General features: G+C 38.7%; 1 protein-coding gene across 1 annotated transcript in view; it reads right to left on the reverse strand.

The window, feature by feature from the left end:
* NCOA1 (nuclear receptor coactivator 1) overlaps positions 1-25347 on the reverse strand; it is a 236954-nt gene extending 211607 nt beyond the window's left edge. Inside the window, exon 1 of the mRNA XM_029938200.1 lies at positions 25328-25347. The gene's annotated coding sequence lies outside the window, so the exon portion shown is untranslated. The remainder of the gene's footprint in view (positions 1-25327) is intronic.
* Positions 25348-25554: the final 207 nt, after the last annotated feature.

The raw sequence follows: 25554 nt of genomic DNA on the forward strand, positions 1-25554 counted from the left end.
GTACTGAATGTATGAAATCTTTGGCTATCCATTGGTCACAAAGGTTTTATACTATTCTTTTGTCTACAAGTGTCAAAGTTTTAAGTTTTATATTGAGTTCTAAATACTCTGCTTGGAATATTTAGTAACTCCATTTGGAGTTAATTTTTTCTTTTACTGTGGTACAAAATATGGATCAAAGTCCAGCTATTTGTATGTGGACATCCATTTGTTGAAGACTGCCCTTTTGTCACTGAAATGCTTTGGTAACTTTGCCAAAAATCAACATATGTGTATGGATCTATTCTTGCACTCTCACAGACAATGTAGTATAGCATAAAATGTGCAAATTCAAATCCCTACAATTGCCAAAGTTAACAAAAATGTGTAAATGGGACAAACTTAAGCCAATAGGAAGAAGTGGCGGCTATATCTTACTGAACAGAATACACACTATCCTTAAAGCACTCAAATTCAACAGATATTAAAACACTGTGCAGGGGCTCCTGGGTAACTGCATTGGTTAAGCCTCTGACTTTGGCTCAGGTTATGATCTCACAGTTCATGAGTTCGAACCCCACACCTGGGTCTATGCTGATGGCTCAGAACTTGGAATCGGCTTCAGATTTTGTGTCTCCCTCTCTCTCTGCCCCTCCCCCCCCATGCTCTGTCTCTCTCTCTGTCTTTCAAAACTAAACATTAAAAAAAAAAAAAAAAACCGAAAACAATGTGTAGACCAAAACAATGGTGTGTATATGTGGTTGAGGAGTGTATAGGAAAAAAACACTGGTATATTAATATATTAAGAGATACATTAAAAACGAAAAAAAGCTAGATAGGAGAGTAAATAGGGGGTAAGGTTAAAGGCAGTTTTATAGCAATAAGTAAAACAGAGAGAGTAACAGAAAGGGAGAAAGATGACACTAACAGATGGGAGAAGAAACCTTAAAGGTCAGATACCAGACTGAGAGTTAAAAGGGGTAAGGCTAAGTTTTTTGGTTTTTGTTTCTAAATAAGCTCTACTAATATAACTTAATAACAATTTCAGAAGGGTGGTCATAGTTTGGGTCAGTTAACATGACATAATTATTTACATTTACAGCTTAGTTAGCTTTCGTCTTTGCTCCTCCTCAATTAAAAAAGGGAAAAACCAGGGCAGCTGGGTGGCTCAGTGGGTTACACAACCAAATCTTGATCTGGGCTCAGGTTACTACCTCCTGGTTCCCTAGTTCAAGCCCCACGTGAGGCACTGTGCTGACTGCACAGAGCCTGCTTGGGATTCCCTCTCTCCCTCTCTGCCCCTCCCGTTAGTGTGCTCGCTCATGCACTGGCCCTCTCTCTCAAAAATAGACAAACTTTTTTTTTAAAAAAGGAAAAATCTATTCATATTCATAAAGAGAAAAAAAATGTATTCTGTAGGGCAGGGTTGGTGTCACTTTGTGCCTTTATAGCCTGTGGAGCAAGGTTCAGCCTGTTTGCACTAAGGAGGCCTGACTCCGAGCCGCCTGCCTGCCGCTGGCTGGGCCGCTATGGCTGTTCCTCCGTGACAGACTAAGAATACCTCCTTTCTTAAGGAAATTCACTGAAGATGCCTGTTTCTTGTTTGTTTTTGTTTATTTTTAACTCCTGATCCAAAATATTAAACAACAGTTACTTGCTTTAGAAAAAACACTCAAAACTCTGAATAAAGTTACAAATCCATACTGTAACTTTCAGAAATCCACCACAATATTAAGAGCTTTCATCTTGGCACAGGACTAGATAGAGTTAGTTACCTGCTCTAAGAGGTTTCTCCCTTCTACTCCTTAATATTTTTCTCTATTTTCCACAATGTTCCATTTCCTTTCATAAAATGGGGGACAAAAACTAGCAAGCAAGACAACTTTCAATCAATTAATATATCATGAATTACCTTTACTCTCTTAAAATACTAAAGAAGAAATAAATTTAACATGGGTGCCAAAGTAAATGTCCCCAAAATAAATTATTCCTAAGTGCACATCTAATAATTTGGGAACTTCAGAAGAAATATGGTTTTAATAGTATTTTTTTTTTTTAATTTAGAGATCAGCTCTTTCTTAATGCTAAACTAGATTTAACAGCCATAACTTACTCTGATGTCTGGAGTTTGAGCAAGGGTCAAGCTGTGATAAGCACCTTTATTTCTGGCTCACACATTTGCTTCTTAATCCAATAAACGTGCACCATCTCTGTCTCTGAGCTCTCGGTATGTATCAGAATATAACAACCAGTGCTACAGATTCACCCAATACTCATCATGCTGCACTTCACCATATTTACCATGTAGAAATGATCACAAATGTCCTTCACTGTCAAAATCTTAAATCACAAAAATTTAACTTTGTATTTATGTTTACATTTTATTGCCCTAGTATATATCCTATACCAATTTTATTACTTGGTTAATATTTATTTGAAGTCACAATTGCTAGAGACTAGAATCTTACTTTACTTGCTCTATAAAGAGTATAATCAAATAAAGTACAGGTAATGAAGACTATCACCAGTGCCTATAGGACTGTGTCATTGCCAAGAAGTTATAAGTTGCTATTTTTCAACTAAATTTGTTGAATGAACTATGGCTTATGCCAGAATAAGTTAGTCACAAATCTGGAGCCACACACTTCCAGGAGCCTGTTCATTTGATAGTATAAATGTTTCCTTATCCATGCCAGGGGCTTCTAAAGTTGGCCAGAGAAATTGCTGAACCTAATAACTGCTCACCATCTACAACCTGATGAATTCATTACCTTAGATAACGCTTAAACTTGGTGGATGAAATGTACAGGAAATAAAACTCTTATACTCTGGCAGTAATGTCTAAATTGGTGTACTTCACTAAGTAGTATCAAATTATTCTTCAAAACTGAAGAGGCATATACTCCTCAGCCAGCGATTCCAATCTTAAACACACACACACACCCCCTCTATAGATATTCCTACATGTTCACAAGAAGCATGTTCAGGACTGCAGTACTATCTAATAATAAAAAACCGGAAACTACCTAATAACTACTCAAAGACAAATGGGTAAATAAATTATGGTGGAGCCACACAATAGAAAAATGTTGAGGGGAAAACAAAAGCATATTTCAAGAGCATATTATAGTATATTATATATCTAAATTTGAAAAACATGCAAAATAGTTATATTCTTTAAAGAAAGAAATATATTCAGGATACCATTTACCTGTAGGGAATGGGTAGGAAGGCAAAATGAGAGAATGGACACAGAGGGTTCAATTCCAGTGTTTTAGTTCTTTTTTAAAAAAACCTCAAATACAGCAAAATGTTAAGGTCCAATTAAGTTAGGTGGATGGTACAGAGAATAATTGTTCTACTTTTCTTTATCCTTTTCTGCATGTTTTAAATATTTCCTATCAATTCAACATATAAAGAGATCAGAACTGGGTGGATTCAGTCAATATCTGATCACGAGTTACGTAAAGCCAGCAACAAAGCACCTATGACAGAAGACTGTTTGCACAAGACCTACGTCCACTGGGAAAGCTAGCGCCACATGAATGCACTGGCACACATCATCTAATTAAAACCCCTAACAACACTGTGAAAATGGAGGTATTATCCCCATTTGACAGATAAATGAGGTCAAAGAAATTCGGTATCTTGGCTAAGGTCACGTAGCCAATAAGTCACAAAGAAGAGCCCAGATGATTTTTAGGTGTAAAGTAACTTTCACAGCAACTCTAAGAAGTTTCAAAGGAAGAGGACCTGCAGTTTAGTAACTTGTTAAAAAGGGGTTTCGCCTGATCAGAAGTTCAATATGAGTCCCAAATATATGGCTACAAAAAAATCGGCCTAATTCTGAGTTCTATAATAAGAAAAAACAAAATAAATCAACAAAAACTATCAGCCAGCCATACTTTGTACTAATATGTGCATACAACGAGTACTGACTTTAATTTTAGAAGCCAAGTTTTAAGAGGACATTGATAAAATGCAGAGTTGTTACCAGGGGCAATATTCCAGCTGAATAAAAGAATAAATGTCAAATATTCTAACCATTAGCTTTTAAAACTGAGCTGAATTACTGGGTGTTTTATGTACGTGATGAATCACGGGAATCTACTCCTGAAGCCATGAGCACACCGTATACACTGTATGTTAGCTAACTTGCAACAAATTATATATTAAAAAAAAAAAAATGGTTGAAGACCAGAACTATGTAGTCATAAATATGAAGTGGTACTCTAATTTTCCATTCTGCATTTTTTTTGTCATTCTAATGCTTAGTATTAAGATAAAATGTATGCTATGCTTTGGAAAATAAATAAATAAATAAAAACAAAAATAAAAACTGAGCTGAATTGTTTTAGGAATATGAGCATTTCTCCAAATACATTGGTGGATATAATGCTCTCATTTAATTATAAACCACTGTAGGTTATGATATGTCTTAGTCAGTTCTGGCTGCTATAACAAAATAGACTGAAGCCTCCATTCTGGTAAAAGGGTGGACTGCATGATCAATAAATTTCCTAATTCTCACATTTTGTTAAGTGCAAAGGTTAATATGGCTTTGATAAAGAAACTCCATTTAAGACCAAGAAAATACTCATTAGCAGGAAGTCAGAGGTGAAACTAATAAAGTGGCAGGAAATCATATACTGATTAAAATATTTTCAAGTGAGGGGAAGCAGAGGGTCTTGCTGATGTGTAAATTTAAAAATAATGAGCTTTATCTCTATTGCAAAAAGAACTGAAATCTACCTCATACACACAGAGAGAAATATTAACTTGAAATGTATCAAAAACCTAAATGTAAGTGCTAAAACTATAACACTCTTAGGGAAAACCATAGGCATAAACTTTCATCACCTTGGATTAGGCAAGAGTTTCTTAGTTATGACACCAAAGGAACAAGGGGAAAAAAAGATAAACTGGACCTCATCAAAATTAAAAATGTGTGCCTCAGAGGATGCCATCAAGAAAGTAAAAGCACTATCTACATGATGGGAGAATATATTTGCAAATCATATATCTAATATGGGACTCATAGTTTCCATCACAAAAAGGCAAATAATCAAATTTAAAAATAGGCCAAAGACCTGAATAGACATTTCTCTCAAAATGATGTATGAATGGCCAATAAGCACATGAAAAGATGCTCAACATCTGAGTCATTAGGGAAATGCAAATCAAATTACAATTCCACTTCACACTTTAGAATCGCTTGGGTCAAAAAGTCATATAATAACAAGTGCTGGCAGGAGCCTGGATGGCTTAGTCAGTTAAGTGTCCAACTTCAGCTCACAGTTAATGGGTCCAAGCCCCACATCGGGCTCTGTGCTGATACCTCAGAGCCTGAAGCACGCTCTCTGCTTCTCTCCTGCTTACACTCTGTTTCTGTCTCTCAAAAATAAATAAAAAACAGTTAAAAATTAAAAAAAAACCAGTAAGTGCTGGCAAGGAAATAGAGAAATCAGAACCCTCATACACTGTTCGTGGGAATGTAAAATGGTGCAGTCACTTTGGAAAACAGTTTGTATTCCACAAAATGTTAAACAGAGTTACCACATGACCCAGTAACTCCACTCTGTGAGAAGTGAGATTCTTCATTTTCAGAAATACCAAATAAAAGCTGGGCTGTCTGTTAACAATAGTTTACAACCTATTGGAAATATGTTGTATTTTAGACACAATAGAGTCCCAAACCCCTAGACACTTCACTTCCTGGTTCTTCTTCCTCTCTCCATTTCGTGGGCTTATTTTTCATGCGCTTTGCAACGCACACGCACCAAAAAACTGAAGTCTGCGTCAACTCAAGAAACGTGCATTTGTCCGGATCGGACTACTTTTTTGCCTTACATGGGCATAGGTGTTGTCGGGTAAGGCTGTAACCTCTGTAGTACTCAGCCAATGAGGAACCAGGGGAGGGGCTTGCAGGCTAGGAGATAAACCAGCTGCTGTAACTGCCCCAACTGTGCCTGCCATCAGACACCTGCTCTTGCAAGAACGTTGATTAAAGCCTGGCTTCACTGTGCTCCAATGCTCCTCTGCATCCCACCTTCGACTGGGTCAGTGGCCTTATTTGTCACACACTCCTGGGTATATTACTAAAAGAAAGGAAAACATATGCCCACATGAAAAAACTTGTACATGAAAGTTGATAGCCACATTACTCATAATAGTCAAAGAGCAGAAATAACTCCAATGTCCATCAGCAATTGAACAGATAAATAAAATTTGGTCTATGCATACAATGGAATATTATTTGGCCATAAAATGAAATAAAATACAGATCATGCTACAATATGAATGAACCTTAAAATATTATGCAAAGTGAAAGACACAAGACACGAAAGGTCAAATATTGTATAGTACCAGGAGATTTCTTTTGGGGGTGATGAAATAGTCTGATAATAGTGATAATAGTTGTATACCTTTGTGAATACACTAAAAGCCACTTTAAAAAAGTAACTTTATGATATGTGAATTAGATCTCAATAAAAATAATAAAAATAAATAGGAAATCTTTCTTGGGATTAATCCTAGATATTTCACCATAGGAGATATAGTATAACGATATGACTATAGTATAGTATAACGATATGATTCCCAGAGTAACAGAAGAACTGCAGTAAGCACAGTACCAAGAAAATGTGTCCAGGTAAAGCCCCAGGGCTTTCTGATAAACACAGTAACAACGGTTAGCAAAAACAAAGCACTATTCCTATACACTGCATGTCTGCCTCGGACATCAATCGTGATACCCTCTGCCACTGAGCCGGAAATTGCAATAGATCTCTTCTCAACAGCTGTCTGTGTGCCTAATACCAATTTATTATAATTGATAACAAATTGCTGAAGGACAGACCTACAGGTATAAACTTCATACCCGCTTCTTATACTCTGTTACACACACAAATACTAGTGGTTAGCACATTTAATAATGGTTTCATTGATTACAGAATACTTGGCATACAAAAAAGGTATTGAAAATAACTTTAACAGATATATCCACTATCCAACTAAAGAAATATACAAATTCAGTTAATATTTTTCCTATTTTTAATAAATATTTATCCTTTTAGAAAAAGAACTGTGACTACACTCTTGCTCTCAGTTAAAAATATCTGGGGGCACCTGGGTGGCTCAGTTGGTTAAGCTTCCAACTTCGGCTCAGTTTATGATCTCTTGGTTTGTGAGTCTGAGCCCCGAGTCGGCTCTTTGCATACAGTTCAGAGCCTGGAGCCTGCTTCAGATTCTGTGTCTCCCTCTCTCTCTATGTCCCTTTCTTGCTCGCACACTCGCTCGCTCACTCTCTCTCTCTCTCAAGAATAAACATTAAAAAAAATTTTTTTTTAATATATTATCTGTACTGAGGAGCATCTGGGTACCTCAGTCAGTTAAGGAACCAATTCTTAATTTTTTTTTAATGTTTATTTATTTTTGAGAGAAAGGGACAGAATGTAAGCAGGGGAGGGGCAGAGAGACAGGGAGACACAAATTCTGAAGCAGGCTCCAGGCTGCGAGCTGTCAGCAAGGAGCCCGATGCAGGGCTTGAACTCACAAACAGCAAGATCGTGACCTACCTGAGCTGAAGTCAGACATTCAACCGACTGAGCTACCCAGGCACCCCTACACCTAACTCTTGATTTCAACTCAGTTCATGATCTCATGGTTTGTGGGTTTGTGGGTTTACTGTGCTGATAGTGAATCCCTGCTTGGGATTCTCTCTCTCCCTCTCTCTCTGCCCTTCCCCAGTCACACTCTCCCTCTCAACATAAATAAATAAACTTTAAAAAAAATCTGTACTGAGCCAACATATATGGTCCAGGGAGTAAAACTAAGACATTATTATTCACCTAGAGACTCTTAAGCGACCTCTGACATATGACATTGACCACATATAATATCTCTATCACTGTCGACTTTAACAAGAGAAGGAAACTCTCATATGTCAACAGCAATAGTAATGGAAACAGAAGTTAGAAAGTGGCCAGAGGGTTCTTTCCGTCCAAACATTCTACTCTCACTTAGCCAAAGGCAAAGGCCTCCACTATCCACCTTTTCCGTGTATTGCCAGCCTAGCACACTTCTCATTTTAACATCTATTATTTTTCAAGGTACTTTCTCACACAATATCTCATTAACCCTATAGGATAGATAAGGTAGCTCTATTTATACCCCTCTTTATAGACATGGAAGAACACAGCTATTAAGAGCACAAGATCAGAGTTAAGCAGAGCTTGAATCCCTGCTTCGCTATTCAGCAACGTGAACCACAAAATAAAGATGATAATGCCTGTCTTACAGCACAGTTATGAGGATTAGATTACATAACATATATGAAGCACCTAGCACAGAACCTGGTGTAAAATAAGCACTAAATGAATGGTAGATGCTCCTACTGTTGCTGTTAATTAGGCAAGATCAAGCAGCTCCTAAACACGGGAGCCAAGACAGAAACTTAGGTCTTCTTTAATTCCACACAATACAGCTTCGTTCTCAAATGGTCACCAAGAGTTCTATTTTATAGAGTAGACCCTACTTGCCCATTCTTGTCAAGATACCTTGGTGATTACTTTGGGATTTTAAGATTCAAAAACCAATAGCAATACCAACAGCTGCTAACATCACCAAAAGACAACCAGACAGGGGCACCTGGGTAACTCAGTTGGTTAGGTGTCTGACTTTAGCTCTGGTCATGAGCTCATGGTTCGTGGCTCTGAGCCCCACATGGGGCTCTGTGATGACAGCTCAGAGCCTGGAGCCTGCTTCAGATTGTCTCCCTCTCCCACCCACACTCTGTCTCTCAAAAATGAATAAATGTTAAAAGGAAATTAAAAAAAAAGACAACCAGACATTATATGTGTCTCATAATACTATCTATAAAGTCACCTTGCCCCCCACACACTAAAAGGTAAACCTTAATCAAGCTTCTACGTCAAACTACCAATTTATAGGATATACAGAAAAAGACTTAAAAGACATTTCAATCAATCCTGATGCCAAAAAAATATTTTTGATTCTCCCCCAAAAAAGGCAGAGCATCAGCCCCATGCTATGGGGGAGAGAACACCCCAGAGCCATAACCAGAATACTCAGAAAATTTAGGCTTTGAGACATTTCTTTCTACCCCTTGTAAATCAATAAATTAACATTCTGGTTTTTAAAAGAAAAGCAGTAACAATGCATATAGCTTTTCTCTGCCTATTCAACATCTATGATAAAAGTCTTATTCTGAAGAGTATTCTTGAAAGACTACAAGTTTAGTCTTTAAAACCTTAAAAATGATCCTTCCAACCCCCTCCCCCAATCTACAAGAGATGGCTAGAGCAAAGGTCAAGGGAAAAAACAAATAAGAAAAGTCAGGAAGGAACACTTTTGTAACTGAAGCTTAAAAGAAAACCCACAGCATGAACAGGATTAGCTGTCAACAGGAACTTTCCCAGAAGTAACCCATCCTGTGATGAGATTTGAGAGATCTCAATGAAAATTAGAGCACCTCTCTGTCATCAAGAAGCAGTCAGTTAAGGTAAATTAAATGAAAATTCATCTGAAATTTCAACATGGGCACATGCTGTAATGTAGATTACTTGTTTATTTCCATAGTATTCTAAAAAAGACTTGAGGCAGCTCACAAAGTGCATTCGAATTAAAAAGAAAGAAGTAATAAGATTCGGGCAAAGAGAAAATGAGGGAGAAAAATAAGATGAAGTCAGGGGTAAGTTTACCACACACACTATATTCCACAAGGTTCTTTTGAGTTGCAAGGCGAGACTTTGAGTTCCCTTGCACAGAGAGAAATACCATGGTTTATGGGGGTAATGATGACTATGTGATACAAGGAAATCAGCTGCACAGGGGAAACACAGCTTTTCCTCATACGAAGGCCTGGGGAAAAATTTACTACAATAATGGGGGTCCTAACAGCAGCTTGAACTATAAAACACTACATTTAAAAATAGTTAAGACTGTCAAGCTCATGTTATGGGTATCTTACTATAATAAAAACAAATGAGGGAAAGCAGCTCATTTTCATTGCATGTGTCCTGGGCTGAGTATGTTCCAAGAATTTTACATGTTTAAATTCACAAAATTCTCACAACAACCTTGTAGAGGTAGGTACAATTATTACCCTATTTCACAGATGAACAAACTAAGGCACCAAAAGGTTAAGCAGCCCACAACTACGAAGCAGAAGAGCCAGGCTTCAAGGCCAGGAAATCTGGCTCCAGAGTCCACACTTCAAACCATTACATAATCCGCTATCCAGAATGGTGTCCCCTTTTGGGCAAGAGTATTTGCCATCCACTATGAACTGGTTTTGTGTTCAGCCTTAGTATTCCGGACAGCTGCTAATAGGAACTGTAGAAGCGGTGGTTATAACACAATAAGGGCACCCAGATAAAGGAGACAGTAGCCTCACAAGAATTTTTCACTAAGAGGGGTACTAAATTTTATAAAGCTGTTTATGTTAATGGTCTTCAATAAAGGCTGATTGCATCATGCCAAATAACAATTCGGTAAAGTAATTCTACCCCAGTCTAAATACAATGCAATCTATATACTTAGCATTCTGGTATTCTGGCTTGATCCAAGTAAAATCTGTTTCTAAAGCAATGGACTGAATGTGTTTAAGCAATTCTCAAAGAGTGCTGTTTCTGATTGCTTAGGTTTTTGATAAGAATTAAGCAGCAAAGTAAGTGGAGAAGCTATTCTATACTGCCAATTAAGGGCAGACTAAATACTTTCATAATCAAGTGCAGAATCAGGTTAGTATCCACTTATGAAAACTGAGGAACCTAACCGCTAAAGATACCGATCAGCCAAACCACCTCTCCATGGAGGTGAGCTAAGAAACTATTTTCTTATAGGGCCAAAATTTCCTCTCAAAGTGGTTCTGATTCTGCACCAATGGACAAACTGGTCAGTTGAGCCTGAAAGTTCCATACCATTCAGTGTACTCTCAATGATTTTGACCCTGAAAGTTCCATACCATTCAATGTACTCTCAATGATTTTGAACTGGAAAATTCTCATAACAAGAGTTTCCCAACACTCATCTCTCAGTCATAAAATTAACCTCAATTAAATACTCACAAACATGTATCCTTGAGCTAGCTAAAAGAATTGGGCAGTTATGTAAAGTTATTAGATACAAACTAATTAAATGTCCAGGGATATCTATAAAATATGTATATGATGTTGGTTTTGTAATAATAGATACCTCATACTTTTCTTTTCTAAAATAACTAGGTAGCAGGGTCAGCTGCCTACCAAGGCTGTTCCTCGCTAATGTAAATACGACTACATCATAAGCATAAGCACACTATGGCAAGGAAGCAAAAAAGCAAAAAAAAAAGACAAATACTCCAAAAGGAAAGTGAAAACATGAATAAATTAAGAGCCTTAAATGGGAGAAAAAAAAACCCATACAACAAACATCTGTTAAGATAGTCAACTTTATCAATAGTCAGGGAACTACAAATTACAAATATGCTATTATATCATTTTTATCCATCAAATAGGCCCCGAATAGAAAAGATGACAATATCCAGAGTTGATAAAGGTGGGAGAAAGCAACAGCTACCATATGCTATTGGTAGAAGTGTAAACTGATATAGCCTTTGGGATAACATTTTGAAGGGACATCAATTTTTTAAATGTGCATAACCATGAATTCCATAAGTATGTTCTCATAAATGTGCAAACACAAGTACAAACTTGGATGCTTACCAAAACAAAGTTTGCCACAGCAAGAAACTCAAATCTATATGTCCATCAAAAGAGAGAATATACATCTAATTAATATCATACAGCATTTTATGAAAAGATAAAATGGCTCCTTCATATTCCAAAATAAAAGAATTCCCATGATATTAAGTTTAGAAGGTCTATAACAAGAGGCGCCTGGGTGGCTCAGTCGGTTAAGCATCTGACTTCCGCTCAGGTCATGATCTCGTGGTTCATGACCTCCAGCCCGGCATCGGGCTCTGTGCTGACTGTTCAGAGCCTGGAGCCTGCTTCAGATTCTGTTCTCCCTCCCTTTCTACCCCTCCCTCACTCGTATTCTGTCGCTCTCTCTCTAAAAAATAAAAAAAAAAAACACTAAAAAAATTTTTTAGGACTATAATAATTCAGAAAGTGTGATCCTAGGGAAGAAAGAGGGACAGATGCCAAAGGGGGTTTGAATTAATCAGATCTCTTTCAGTTCCAAGAGACAAAAACCTGATTCAAACTAGCACCAGCAGTTAGGCAACTGATTAGCTCATTTAACTGGGAAATATAGGGTGGATCTATTTAAGGTTCAAGAGGATCCAGAGCCTCCAATGACTCCCCTGCTCATGCATGTGAGATGTGTGTGATTATGCCTTGGGAGCATGCGTGAGAGACAGAGCCCATCTCAGCCAGTTCTGCTGCACCCTGTATGCTGGCTCCACTCTCCCCTAGGGTAGACAGGCTTCCCTCATGTGGCCAGGCACACTCTCAGTTCAGCAACTCCAATGCAATGAGCCTGTCCCTTGTCCAACATCCGATTTTCAATCTCAAGGAAAGGCTCTGAACCTGTATTGGTCATATAGCCATTCTGCAGCAATCACTGTGTCCAAAGAAACTATGACAGATCAGATCCAGCTACGTCACATGCCCATCCCTTGGTCACTGGGAAAAACACTGTGACCTGAAATGGCTGGGGGGAGGGGGGCGAGGTTGGGAGGGGGGATGTGGGGAGAGACAAGAGACAAGACAGCCTAAATTAACAGCTGCCATATAATTCACTACAGAGACTTTCGCCTTTTAACTCTATGTACTTCCATTTCTTTGAATTGGTTGTTAGAATATAGTCAGGATTTACATATATGATTTTTTTTTAAATTTTAAATGTTTATTTACTTTTAAGAGACAGAGCATGAGCAGGGAAGGGGCAGAGAAAGAGAGAGACACAGAATCTGAAGCAGGCTCCAGGCTCTGGGCTATCAGCACAGATGCAGAGGGCTTGAACCCATGAACCATGAGATCATGACCTGAGCTGAAGTCAGACCTTCAACCAACTGAGCCACCCAGGCTCCCCACTGACTTATTTTTAATTTAAAAGAGAATACTATTAAACTGCAGTCATAAAGAAAGCGTAAATTCAAAAAAGTTCAAGGTTGATGACTTTAAAAGTAAAACTGGGAGAAAAATACGCTTCATGTATAAATAAGAAATGTGGCTTCCTACCCCTGCATCCTTGGCCAACACTTTAACTACCACCCAACAGTCCATCTCAAATCCAGCATTAATTAAAAGATGAATGAAAAACAGAGAAAACAAATCTTAATTATTCAGCAGTATGTTGATAAGACGGAGGGAAAACCTCCAGGGACTCTAAGGAGACATTTTATGAAATCCTTGGACAGCAAAAGGTTTCCAAAAGTGTCAAAAAGCCCTTTCTTTAGGCCCTTTCTCACTTTTCCCGCCCTACAATATTACCAGCGAAACAGTGTATGTAGAATAGAAAAGCACAGGATCAGTTATACTGAAACTAAATAATAACTTTCTGTTTCAAGCATCTAAAGATGGTAGCAAACCATCTAAACTAAAACAATTTATACTACCTACCCCTAAAGTAGAGACATTATTAAAATTTCTCCTTTAACTGTCCCAAAGTCTACCACTCAACATTACAACTTCTTTTCACAAATTAATTTAGTAATAAAATCCCATTTAGACTAACACACAAAACAATTCCTCTTTCCTTCGATGACTCCAAGCAAGGCCTACCAATTCTGGTATTTATTCACCTCTCTAAAGAAAGCCAATTCTGCAAGGGTAAGGCAAAGACATTTATTGCTCACCAAATACTTCCTGCACACATTTCCTAGCCCCTTTGGTAGCTGTCCCATGACTACTTCTGACTAACAGATTACATAAGAAATGATGAGGTTCACTTCAGGGCCAAAGGCACAGTAACCAAAGAGGCTCCAAGTTCCTGAAAGTGCACCAAACATACTTTATTATTTTAAATACAGAACCCCTTTTTCATGTTCCAGGAGACTGTTCTATAAGCATGATTCCAGATCCTACAAATCTAATTCAAATCCTACTTCCTCCAGGAAGCCTACTCGGACCATGCTAGCCCCCTGTATCCTCAGTAATGTGCTATGTATGGATACTTGGGTAAAGTACTACGGAAGCACTGTGGGACTGACATACAACTAGTACAATAAATGCTCTACCCTCTATAATTTACAACGTGGTTGCTGCAATAGGACCTATGTAGAAACAGATATAAGTAAACATGATAATAAATAAATTTCAGGTGAATGCTAAAAATATAAGTGCTACAGGAGTTTCCTTGTATCTGTTAGCAACTAACTAGTTGGTTATGTAGTCCCATATGACACCTTTTCTATCATTTCTTAAGTCACATATGATTTAAAGCAAATGATGGGGCCCCTGGGTGGCTCAGACAATTGAGCATCTAACTCTTGGTTTCAGCTCAGGTCATGACCTCACCATTAGGGAGTTCAAGCCCCACATGCGTCTCTGTGTTGACAACGCAGAGCCTGCTTGGGATTTCTCTCTCTCTCTCTCTCTCTCTCTCTCTCTCTCTCTCTCTCTCTCTCTCAAAATAAATAAATAAACATAAAGCAAATGAGACTCCCTTATGGGGATTACAATCTTCTTGAAGGGCAGAAACCCTAAGATATAATAATTTCATGGCTCCCCATATCACCATTCAAACAAGTATTCAATGAAAATATGTATTTTAGTGAGAAGAATGGCTGAGAAATCAAAACAGAAGGATAGGAATCCCCAAGACATAAGGACTTTGTGTCTCCAGCAGGGAGAAGGAGAGAGAGAGGAAGAAACACAAGTTTTTCTGTCATCCATGGCAGGCAGAACTCTACACTGGAGAACAATGGCTCACGGGGCTACCCCCGACTTCTGAACATAGCCATGACAGCCAGCTGCTTCTGCTGTAGGACTATGTCCTCTCCGGGCATTATCCGATTTCCAATTCAATTTCCCAAATGCCCTAAAACTAGTCAAAAGAATCCCTAGATATTTATGTATGAGTATTCCAGGCACACATTAAAAAAAAAGGTCTGTTTCTCTAAATATATTAATAAGCAGCATTACGTTTAATAGATATGATTTGTCAAATATTTTATTATCTATGTAAGACATTGCAGAGGACAAAATATAAAATATAATCCCCTTCTGCCATTCTCATACCCTAATTTGGGAGATAGGACACATGAAAACAAAAAATTCCACACAGTACAAGGCAATAAAGTATCAAATGAATAATAAGGAAAATAAATATGAAAAGAGTTCATATAAGGGAGAGATTACTTTCAAATTTCATATTCGAAACAATTAACAAGCAAGGTGGAATCTGAGCTGAGCTTTAAAGCATCGGTAGAATTTTAAGAAATACAGGGTAGGATAATGGAGAACATTCCAGGGAAAGGAATATGTAAAGGAGTGGAAACAGAGAAGCCTAAGGAATGTTTAAGGGACAGTAAACTGACAATTTATTTCAGTTTACTAGGGGAGAATAGTGGAAAATGAGACCAGAAATGCAGGTTGGTGCCAGACACTGGAAAGCTTTAAATGCCAGGCTAAGTAACAATTTCATCTTGACAGTAATGAGGAGCCATTGAAGGTTTTTAAGCGAACAACACAATGAAAAAAAAAATTAGGATGATCTCTCCAAAACAAAATTTAGGACAGACTTAAGAAGGAACTCACTGGGGACAGTGAGACCACCTTGGATACCATCGCAATAATTAGGCCTAGGTTAGAACGAAGACAGAGAGGGAAAAAAAAGGAACAGATCTAAGCAGCTGATAAAACTTGGAAAGTGTTTTTAGCATATGTCAAGTCAGACCCTAGGGACTCTAGAAAGCTGAGATTCAAATGCTAGAAAGAAAGAGTTTAAAAACACAGCAACTGTGAATTCTAGCCTCCCCAGCAGGGTCTCCCCGCACGTGAATTGATACCGGGCTCTTCCATACATACATGCATTCCCATCTCCACACTCCTACAAAAGGTCCTCTCTTCTTTATTGGGGCTTAGGGGGATCGAGGTGGGAAATTATATATAAGAGCCGCTAAGTGATGAAGACCAGGTAGTTGTGCAACAAACAGAACTCAAACATCTGTAAAGGCCAAAGGCAATGCAATCACATCTATTGCAAAATGGAAAAACAGACTGCAAATCCAGTCATACTGCGGGCTTGAGTAATGACATCAGATATATCCATTAAACTTGGCAAGAAGGTGTGACTAGATGAATGGAGTTATTGAGGTCCCAGTCCTTAGCAACAGAGCTTCTTAACCCTCGCAGAGGTTGTGAACCCTTTTCGGAATTTGGTAAAAGTTATGGACCCCCTCTCCGGAGAAATGCACAGACTCACAAAATTTTGCATATAATTTCACAGTATTAGAGACTGTAAATCAATGAATTGCATGCAAGGTTTCTTAATTAAGAACCTTTGCTAGAAAACACTAATAACCATGTTTTATCATATACCCCACAGTTTAAAAGGTTTTGAATAGGGAATCATATATGTATGTTTATTTACAACTTATAACACAGTGCACACCAGACCAATAAATTATGTACCTTGTGAAGCACACACAAAAATGGAAATTTAACAAATAACATTTGTTATAATAAAATAAACAATTCTAAGGCATTTATCTTACTGATGACACAGTTTTGTGCTACTCCTAATAAACACTATTATTAATACCACTATTTTTGATGAGAGTAATGTGACTGAGCATGGTTTGTTATTTTTTAATTTTGCTTTCACATTTTTACAATATGGCTATTTGAAGTCTGGTTTTAAATTTCAGTTCATTTTTATAATAAATAACTCTTTTATTTAGTTTTAATGGCTATCATAGCTGAAAAATATATTTCACAACGATGGATAAAACCAAATGAAAGAGTTTGCATCACTTGCTGCACTGAATAAAACATGAAATAAGATTCAATCTTCAATCCCATTCACCATTTATGCAAAGGTTTTTGCTAAAGTTCAGCTAGTGCATTTCTATACTTCCTGAAGACAATCAGTTGTTCTTCCTAATAAATCAAATGGTATTGCTTTTTTATATTTTCAGCAGACAGGCACAAAACCACTAAAATGCCTAATTTTAGGGCACCTGCGTAGCTCAGTCGGTTAAGCATCGTACTTCAACTCAGGTCATGACCTCACTGACGGGAGGTTCAAGCCCCAAATGGGGCTCTATGCTGATCCATCAGAGCCTGGAGCCTGCTTCAGATTCTGGGTTTCCCTCTCTCTCTGCTCCTCACCCACTCCTGTGCGCGCGCTCTCTATCTCTCTCAAAAATAAACATTAAAAAATTTAAATGCCTAATTTTACAAGTTTTCAAAACAGGTTAGAAAATTTTGTTTCCAAGTTCAAATGTACATATAAAAATACTCTTAAAGCTCCACATGTCATTTTTAGCAATTAAACTCAATAAAGATGAAAATCATTCCAAATGTTCATTTTCAATAACCTCTGTCCATAACACTGAATTTTATTTTGTTCTGAATGGTAGTTACTTTTTGAGGCACTGTTATGAACTCACCAGCATCCCAAAAGGACAGATAAAGTATGTTTATTTTTTATAAATATTTGCTAGGCAGCATACTACTCACAGCCACTTGTCACAGAAAATGTCAGCAAATTTGGAAAATCGGTATTTTTGTGAAAGAAAAATGAGTAAGTCACCTTTAAGTTAGAAAATTCTTAAGACCTTTGCCTTAAGATGACCAATCAACCTCTACAAAATATTTTACAAAAGATCAGCATGGTGACGCCCTACTGCAATACCAAGTATGTTAAGAGTCTACTGTTTAAAATAACAAACTTGACAGACACCTGCGTGGCTCAGTCAGTTAAGCGTCCAACTTCGGCTCAGGTCATGATCTCATGGCTTGTGGGTTCGAGCCCCGCATCAGGCTCTGTGCTGACAGCTCAGAGCCTGGAGCCTATTTCGGATTGTGTCCTCTCCTCTCTTTGCCCCTTCCCAGTTCTCTGTCTCCCTGTGTGTGTGTGTGTGTGTGTGTGTGTGTGTCTCAAAAATAAATAAACATTAAAAAAAATAATAAAAAGTAAAAAAACAAATTTGAAAATCCAGTTACCCAGGCCCCTATAAACTGTAAAATATCACAAGAGACTGAAAGAAATTTCCTTAGAGACCTCTAATCTTCCTCCCATTTCCCCGGATAATTTTCTGTAAACTCTATGGTGGAGACCATTGTTCTAAACATGCCTACTCCACCAGTGCCCTCCAGCCAATTCCCTTACAGGCTATCAAAGTTTAAAGGCATTATCTTTAAAGGTACTCTAATTATATTGTCTCCGTCTCTGAATTACTACCAGTTTGGCAAAAGATACAACCACAGCACATTCTGTGACACCAGTTGTCTTCAACACTGTTCCCTCAGTGTTATGTTGGCTAGCAGTTCAGTCAAATAATAGACAAGGCTAGAACAAGGTCCAAGACTCTTCATGACATATCCTGCCTTAAATCCTTTTTGGAACATGGCAGGGCATAAATAAATCAGTAAAATAAATCACGAACTATATTGAGAGCCAGGGACTTTCAACTTCCATGACCAACCTCACTTAAGCAGCGAAATATACTTATATTTATACAAGGAGATGACATTTTTACACTTAAAAAACAAGTCCGCTGCATAAATGCCAAATGATAATACACTGTTTAAAAAAACAGCTACTGCTTAAAAAAAAAAAAGTATAAGCCAGTGAAAAAGATTTTGTACTAACTTCTATCAAAAAAACACGTAATCTGTTCTCAAATATACATAAAAATGAGTGAATAAGTTCCCAGTGTGGTAAGCCTTACATATGGAATCATTTCAAAAACTATGAAAATATAAAATTTGGGGTGTAAAACCTGCCAAAAAAAATCTATGTAAATTTGGAAAACTGACATTTCTCATAGATCTCTTCCAGATCTACATACTTCCCTGCTCCCCAGCACCCCCCTCCATTAGAGCCCTGCACCGGCGGGCTGCTGCACCTACAGCAGCTGGTTCCACCTCCCACTTCAGCTGGTGCCGCACTCCTCCTTGCACTCTCCGCCTTCGTTACTCCTAAGTAATCCCAACCTTTTCCGTCCTTCCATCTTTGCTATTTAATCGTCCTTACTATACTGCTCTCCTCACCCTCCCTCATATACAGATCGTCCCCTGCCTGCAATGCTCTGGGCCACCCTGCACCCTCCGTGAGACCTACCCTGATCTCTCTCAAATGAGAGGAACTGCTCGGTCTCCTGAGTCCTCCAAGTTCATACCTCTCTCACAGCGCTCACCACATTCAATCAGCATTATAGGTATTTGTGTGTTCGTCTTATCACCTCTTTTAGGTCATAATCTCCTTAAGAACAGGATCTGTATCTTATCATTTACTTCCCTATCTTTTAACAACACAGCACCTTGAACAAAGTAGGTACTTATATAACTACGTCTTGAATGAATGATTGAGTGGCTACTTAGAAATTCAATTACAGACTTCCTGTACCCCCTGGAATGGAGAGGGAGGCATGAGACTTTGCAGAACGAGTAACTTTCCCCTAGCTTCCTCCAAACGAACTCACCAAAGTAAAGCCCGTATTACATGCACAGGTGCTTTCAAAAAGCAAGGACATTTCATCCTTCGACTATCTGATCAAATACAGTATGATATCTTTATATACACACATATACACTCACAGAGAATATCTTCCATTAAACAATCAAATCTATGTTTGATAATAAAAGCATGTAAATATTTTAACCACATAGGCAAACTAAAAATTTAAGATGTAATATATTAAAGCTATCAGAATAAGATCGACCATTCAAAGTACAAGTGGAAACAGAATGACCAAGCAATTTATTCCAAATTAGGAGAAGAAAAAAAAAAAAAAAAGCCTGGGCTTTAGCTATTTAAATGCTAACGAAACTTGAGAGGCAGAATTTTATTGCTAAGAATCCAAAACCAACCATTCAAAGATAAGCTTAACTAGACAGAAGCACCAAAGAATCAACATTACTAAAGTACAAAGGTGAGATCAGAAACAGCATGAACATCTTAAAGAGACACTATCATGAAGTAACTGGTATATATGGGCACCTGGGTCATCAGAAAGCAATGAGATCACAGGAGTCCCCACTGCCCATGTAAGGAACAGAGAAAGCCCAGAAAGGAAAAGGCGGCTACAATGTGACCAACTGTGGCTAACATGTTAGAGACAAGCCGCTTTCAAGGTATGCCTGTGATTTCAAGTCAGAAGACCCTGGATTCAAACGTCATCCCTAATACCTATGAGCTGTGAATCTTAACCATCCTGAGCCTTGTCTCCTCATTTATAAAATACAACATATAGAATCAACCGGAGTGCAGTGTGCCTAGAGACAGCGCTCAATAAATATTTGCTGACTAAATGAGGGACAAACAAGAAAAGCAGACCTCTCTCTCCAGGTACTTTTATAGTTTTTGAGAGAGCAGCCTTAAGTAATTCCTGATTAATATTTTATTGGTATATTCAGCAGTCAATTTTTGGCCAAAAAATAAAAATACTCCTTTCCACCTAGCTTACACATTACTTAAAAGCTTACTAAAATTCTTAAATTTAAAATCTCTTTCTAATAACCTTCAAATACTAAAAAACAAAACAAAACAAAATCTCTCATAAAGAAGACTAGAAGTCAAATACGTGGATTCGTACCTAAGTAAAACCACTAAGTATGTGACCCATGAAAACTACTGTTTGTCTGGTCTTAGTCTTCTCATCTGTAATATTAAGGAGGTTGTGGGTAACTTACTATTAAGACCCCTTTACTCTAAATGGTGTGGTTTATGCCATCTCAAGGACTTTCCAACCTACTTTAAAAAAAACAAATTTAATGTACAATTTAAAAAATGATTTCTTTCAAAAAAGGAGGAAAAGAAATAAGAAATTTATTATATAAAAAACTGAGTAATTGATGCTACGGGAGTTATAAAAACATGCTTTCTAGAGAACATACCGACTTTGACCATGTTTTTGAAGGTCAAGAGATAAAAGGAAAGGAAACACAATTTAAATACAGAAAATGATATCTACAGGTAATTATAACACTTTCTTCGCTGGTGTAGCACTTTAGAGTTTACAAAGATTTCTGCATGTGCCATCTGTAACAAATTTTCTGGAATGAGAAATTCAAGAACAGTTTAAATTATTTGCATTTGATAAATTTGTCCACAGAAAGTCTCTGCTACAAACAATAACATCAAAAACCATTTTGGAAAGGAACTTTTTAAGCATTTCTGTGTAGGACGAGTTAGGCAAATGCACACAGGCAAACAGCTATAAACCTACAAATCACAGAATTTAGCACCAGGAAAAAAATGTGAAATCAGGCCAATACGCTGCTTTAATGATACAGAAACTCAGGCCCACAGAGCCAACGTGACTCTCATCACTCCATGTGCAAAATGACAGAAGGACCAGATTGAAGAACCAGAAATAAAGGGGGAAATCCAAGAAACTGCAGAGGAAAGAATCAGAATTTGGTGATGGATTAGATAGCAATGTGTTTAGGTTATGTTAGCATAAAAAAAACCCATTATTAAAGTCTCACTTTGTGCCAATCATTATGCCGGTCATATTTTGTTATTTAATAAGTTAATTGAAAGACCACAATAATATGAGGGTAAGTACCTTATTCCAATTTTACACATGAAAACCTGAGATTCAGTGTGGTTATATAACAAGCCCAAGGTTACATCTACTAAGTATCTGGACGAGGCAGGACATCACCCCCACCCCTGCCCCTCGTCTGAAGCCAAACACGTACTTCCAAAAGAAACCTAAAACTTGCCTCTAAAGTATAAGCTAAAAGGGCAAAATTAAAGTGTCACTCTGGAAATGGTAGATACCCCAGGGATATTAGAATTCGGTTCCTGTTAATTAGGTGTATTTTACACCTAATCTGTCCCCAATGGTCAGGTCCAGGATGTCTCAGTAAAGCTAAACTCCCCAGCTCTCCACACTGAAACATCCATGGGAGAGATCAGATCAAATCTATCTAAGATGAGGGTGACTGGAGGGTGATTAATTTCAAGTTCTTACAAAACTCAAGTGACTATAGCTTCTGTTTTGGCATAAGCTATTTATCTTCAAAATATGATAACTATACTAAGCTTTGCTCAAAGCCTGTCACTTCAAGGAGCCTCAAAAATACTGTGTTGCAGATGGGGGTATGGGGGAGGAAGCATGGAGACAACAGCCCACTCTACTTGCACCTCTGAATTGGATTTGTATGTTGGTGTCAGTGTTTTGTAATAATTTCTCTTTTTCAACCACATATCCTGCAGAAATATAAAATAACTATTTCTCTGTATTCCAAGTATCTATAATCCAAATACTGTATGCCCATCAAGCATTGTCCAGAACTATAGAAAACTCCCTGCACCTCCTTAAACTAAGCATCCAAGAACAGTACCCGGATGCCTTGAGACCATTTTATGACCTCTCCCCCAAAGGTTGAGAGAAAGGCACTAAGACGACCTAAACTATAAAAGAATGGAGAAGAAAGGCTTGAAATGATTAGACCTTAGGTAAGAAAAGAGGCCAGACGCACGGGGCCCATTCTCAGTGACCAATGACCAAAGGCTAAACTAGTGGCTAACCTGGGAAAGAAGCAACAAAGAAGTCCTTTCCGAAGGTCTAGTTTGCCCCAGTGGGTACGACAGTTGTATATGGTGGGGAGAAATTTGTATGCTCTGCAGCCCAGACTCTATTCAAGTCCTGGAACGCATGAATTTTCACCCAATCCCACACTCCCGTCTGTGCCTGATATTTGCAGGAAATGTAAAAAGGAGACCACCACATGGTTCTGGACCTCTGCCAGGAAAGCAATTGATGGTCCTCTGAGAATTCCTGTGAGAATGCAGAAAGGAAAAATCACTACCAAGATAATAATGAGCATCCTTCCATGCCCCTAGACTTAGAGGTAGCATGCGCTTATACTGACCTCCAGTACTTGCCCTAAAAGGAAAGCTATATTAGGTTATAGGGTTTAAAGCCAATGAACTCCAAAAGATATGACACATGACATCAAACAATGTGGAGCCCCTGCAGTATAAGGCAGGAAAGACCAAGTAAGGAGCAGAAGTAGTCTCTAAGAGAAGATATATAAAATTGATGACAACAGAGAAGAGAGAGCTGAAATGTCTTTGAAAAACAATTAGAAACTGCATCGTGATAAACAACCCAACAGAGAAAAGATTTTTAAGGAAAGTCCAATATCCTCTCCCCCACGCCCCGCCTTTCAGCACCTCTACCCCACCCTCATCTCATCACTTACTCAACATTCAGTCCCGGTGTAGACCAATCATTGGATTAGCAGGATCAAGAGTACATGCTAAGAACATTCCATCCTGAGAACATCTTTAAATTATTTAGGCTTGTTTACCACAAGTCCCTATAGAGTAAAAGCATGAAGTGTTGCCAGCGCTTTCATAATATATACCAGTTAGCACCATAGCAACCCAATCCTCTGCCCACCAAAAGATTAACACATACACACAAAACAGGAAATTCAACAAAAATTGAATTTGACCCTAGACTCCCTCAACAGTTAAATGTCTTAAGTAGTAGCAGTATCTTTATATCACACCCACTTCGTGCTACCCTTACGGCTTCCTGGCATAAGCAAATTCTTGGGATTATACAAACTGCTGCTTCTGTTTCCAGCCCAGATTTCTAGAAATGAAACCCTAGAATTGAGGGAGAAAGAAAAACAAATGTTGGCAGAAAAAGGGAGGAAAAGGCATTGTCTATATAATCCCAGCGTAAGTGGGACAATCACCATTAGTTCCATCAAGCACTTTTTTCAATAAAACCACTTACCCAAAAATGCAGAATCTAAAATACTCCCTTGGCTTAAACCACACAAAAAGCGATTTAATAGACACAATCCTACAGATTTTCTCAGAAAGAAATGTGGAAGAGATTAACCACAAACTATGTCAAATTCCAGTTTTACACCTTAAAACTCAAACTCCCCTGTGACTTAAATAAATGCAACAAATATGCAGTGCAAACATGTCTACAAAAATCAAACCAAACACCTGTTCTTATAAGCAACACCCCCTCCATTTTCTCTCCAAACCATGTATTTCCCTATGCAGGCCCTCTTTTTGATCCACTGTGCCCAAAGCATGAAGTGTAAATAAGAAACGGAGGGAAAACATTTTAGATGCTGGTTCACAGAACCAAATCAGACCTTTCCACAAAGTACGGGCCATCAAATGGAAACACTTCCCAACTGCATCTAGTTTATGACAAACAGTTCAAGGAATGCCCATTTCTTAAGATGAATCAAACCCCACTGCTACCTTTCACCCAAAACTATTTCTAGTTCAAGAGCCAAAAGACCCAAGCAAATACTTTCTTTTCACATTATTCTCAACATGAAGAAATCTGACCCCCTTCCTACTACATCATAGCTTCTGTGAAGCAAGCTGAGAGGCCCCTTTGGCCAACTTTTTTTTTTTTTTGAGCCTAACCTCCAACCAATTCCAGAAGAAGAGACAACCCTCCAACAAATTTAACCCTTGCTATCCATCCCTTCAACAGAACAGTAAGCTCCACCGCAGCAGTTTTACACAGACACCTGACGATTTCTTAATCACCGAAGTGTAAGCCTCAGCCCTCACAAATCATCGCCCCAGAGATTACTCTTGGCATCAACAGAGGGTGCTGGGACTGCGACTCACTCAAGAACCCTTCACTCACCATCACCATACTCGACATTAAAAATTCGCCCTCTCCGAAGAAAAAAAATGTCACCTTCTCCACAAGGACACCTGCCTCTTCAACGCCTCTACAGTGAACGAGGAGAGCCAAGCACGAAAGGCTAAAAGATTTCCCAGCTTAAAGTTTTCCTCCCCACCAAACTCTGCAGCCACAGCACCGTGGACTGTCCTTGTCACATACACAGGCTTTATTGTCGAAGCCTCCGTCTCCCTCTAACATCGTCAGCCGAGGCAGTGTCTAGACCATGGGGGGGGGGGGGGCAGGGGGACTGCTTTAGAAAGAAGCAAAACAAACAAAACAAAACAAAACCCACAGCAGGGTAGTAAGGACGAGGGACCCTGGTGTCCGGTTTCTCCGGTTCTCTTCCGAGAGACCAGAGGGCGGCTCGAGTTCTGAGGCTGACCATTAACCAGTCCCACCTCCCGATCGTCCAGTCAACACCGCGGCTCCCCCTCCTAGGTCCTTTCAGCAAACTCCTAGCAAGGGGACCAAACCCTAGCCCTACGGGAAAATTTCACTTATCCATCCCCTTGCTACCTCCGAAATCCCACGCCAAGAGGAGGAAACAGCGAGTGCGCCGGGGTAAACAGAAGCGCCGTCGAAGGCTGCGCTTACGGAAAGGCACACCACGGTCATCCCCATTTCGCAGTCCCGGCAAGCGAGACTCCGAGACGTTGCCCGGCTTGCCAAGGTCACCGCGCGCGCCGGGGCCGAGGGGCGCCCGCGCCGACTTCCGGCTCCCCCTCTCGGCGGCGGCCGCGGCG

The sequence above is a fragment of the Suricata suricatta genome, chromosome 4 (genome assembly GCF_006229205.1).
Source record: "Suricata suricatta isolate VVHF042 chromosome 4, meerkat_22Aug2017_6uvM2_HiC, whole genome shotgun sequence".
NCBI lineage: Eukaryota > Metazoa > Chordata > Mammalia > Carnivora > Herpestidae > Suricata > Suricata suricatta.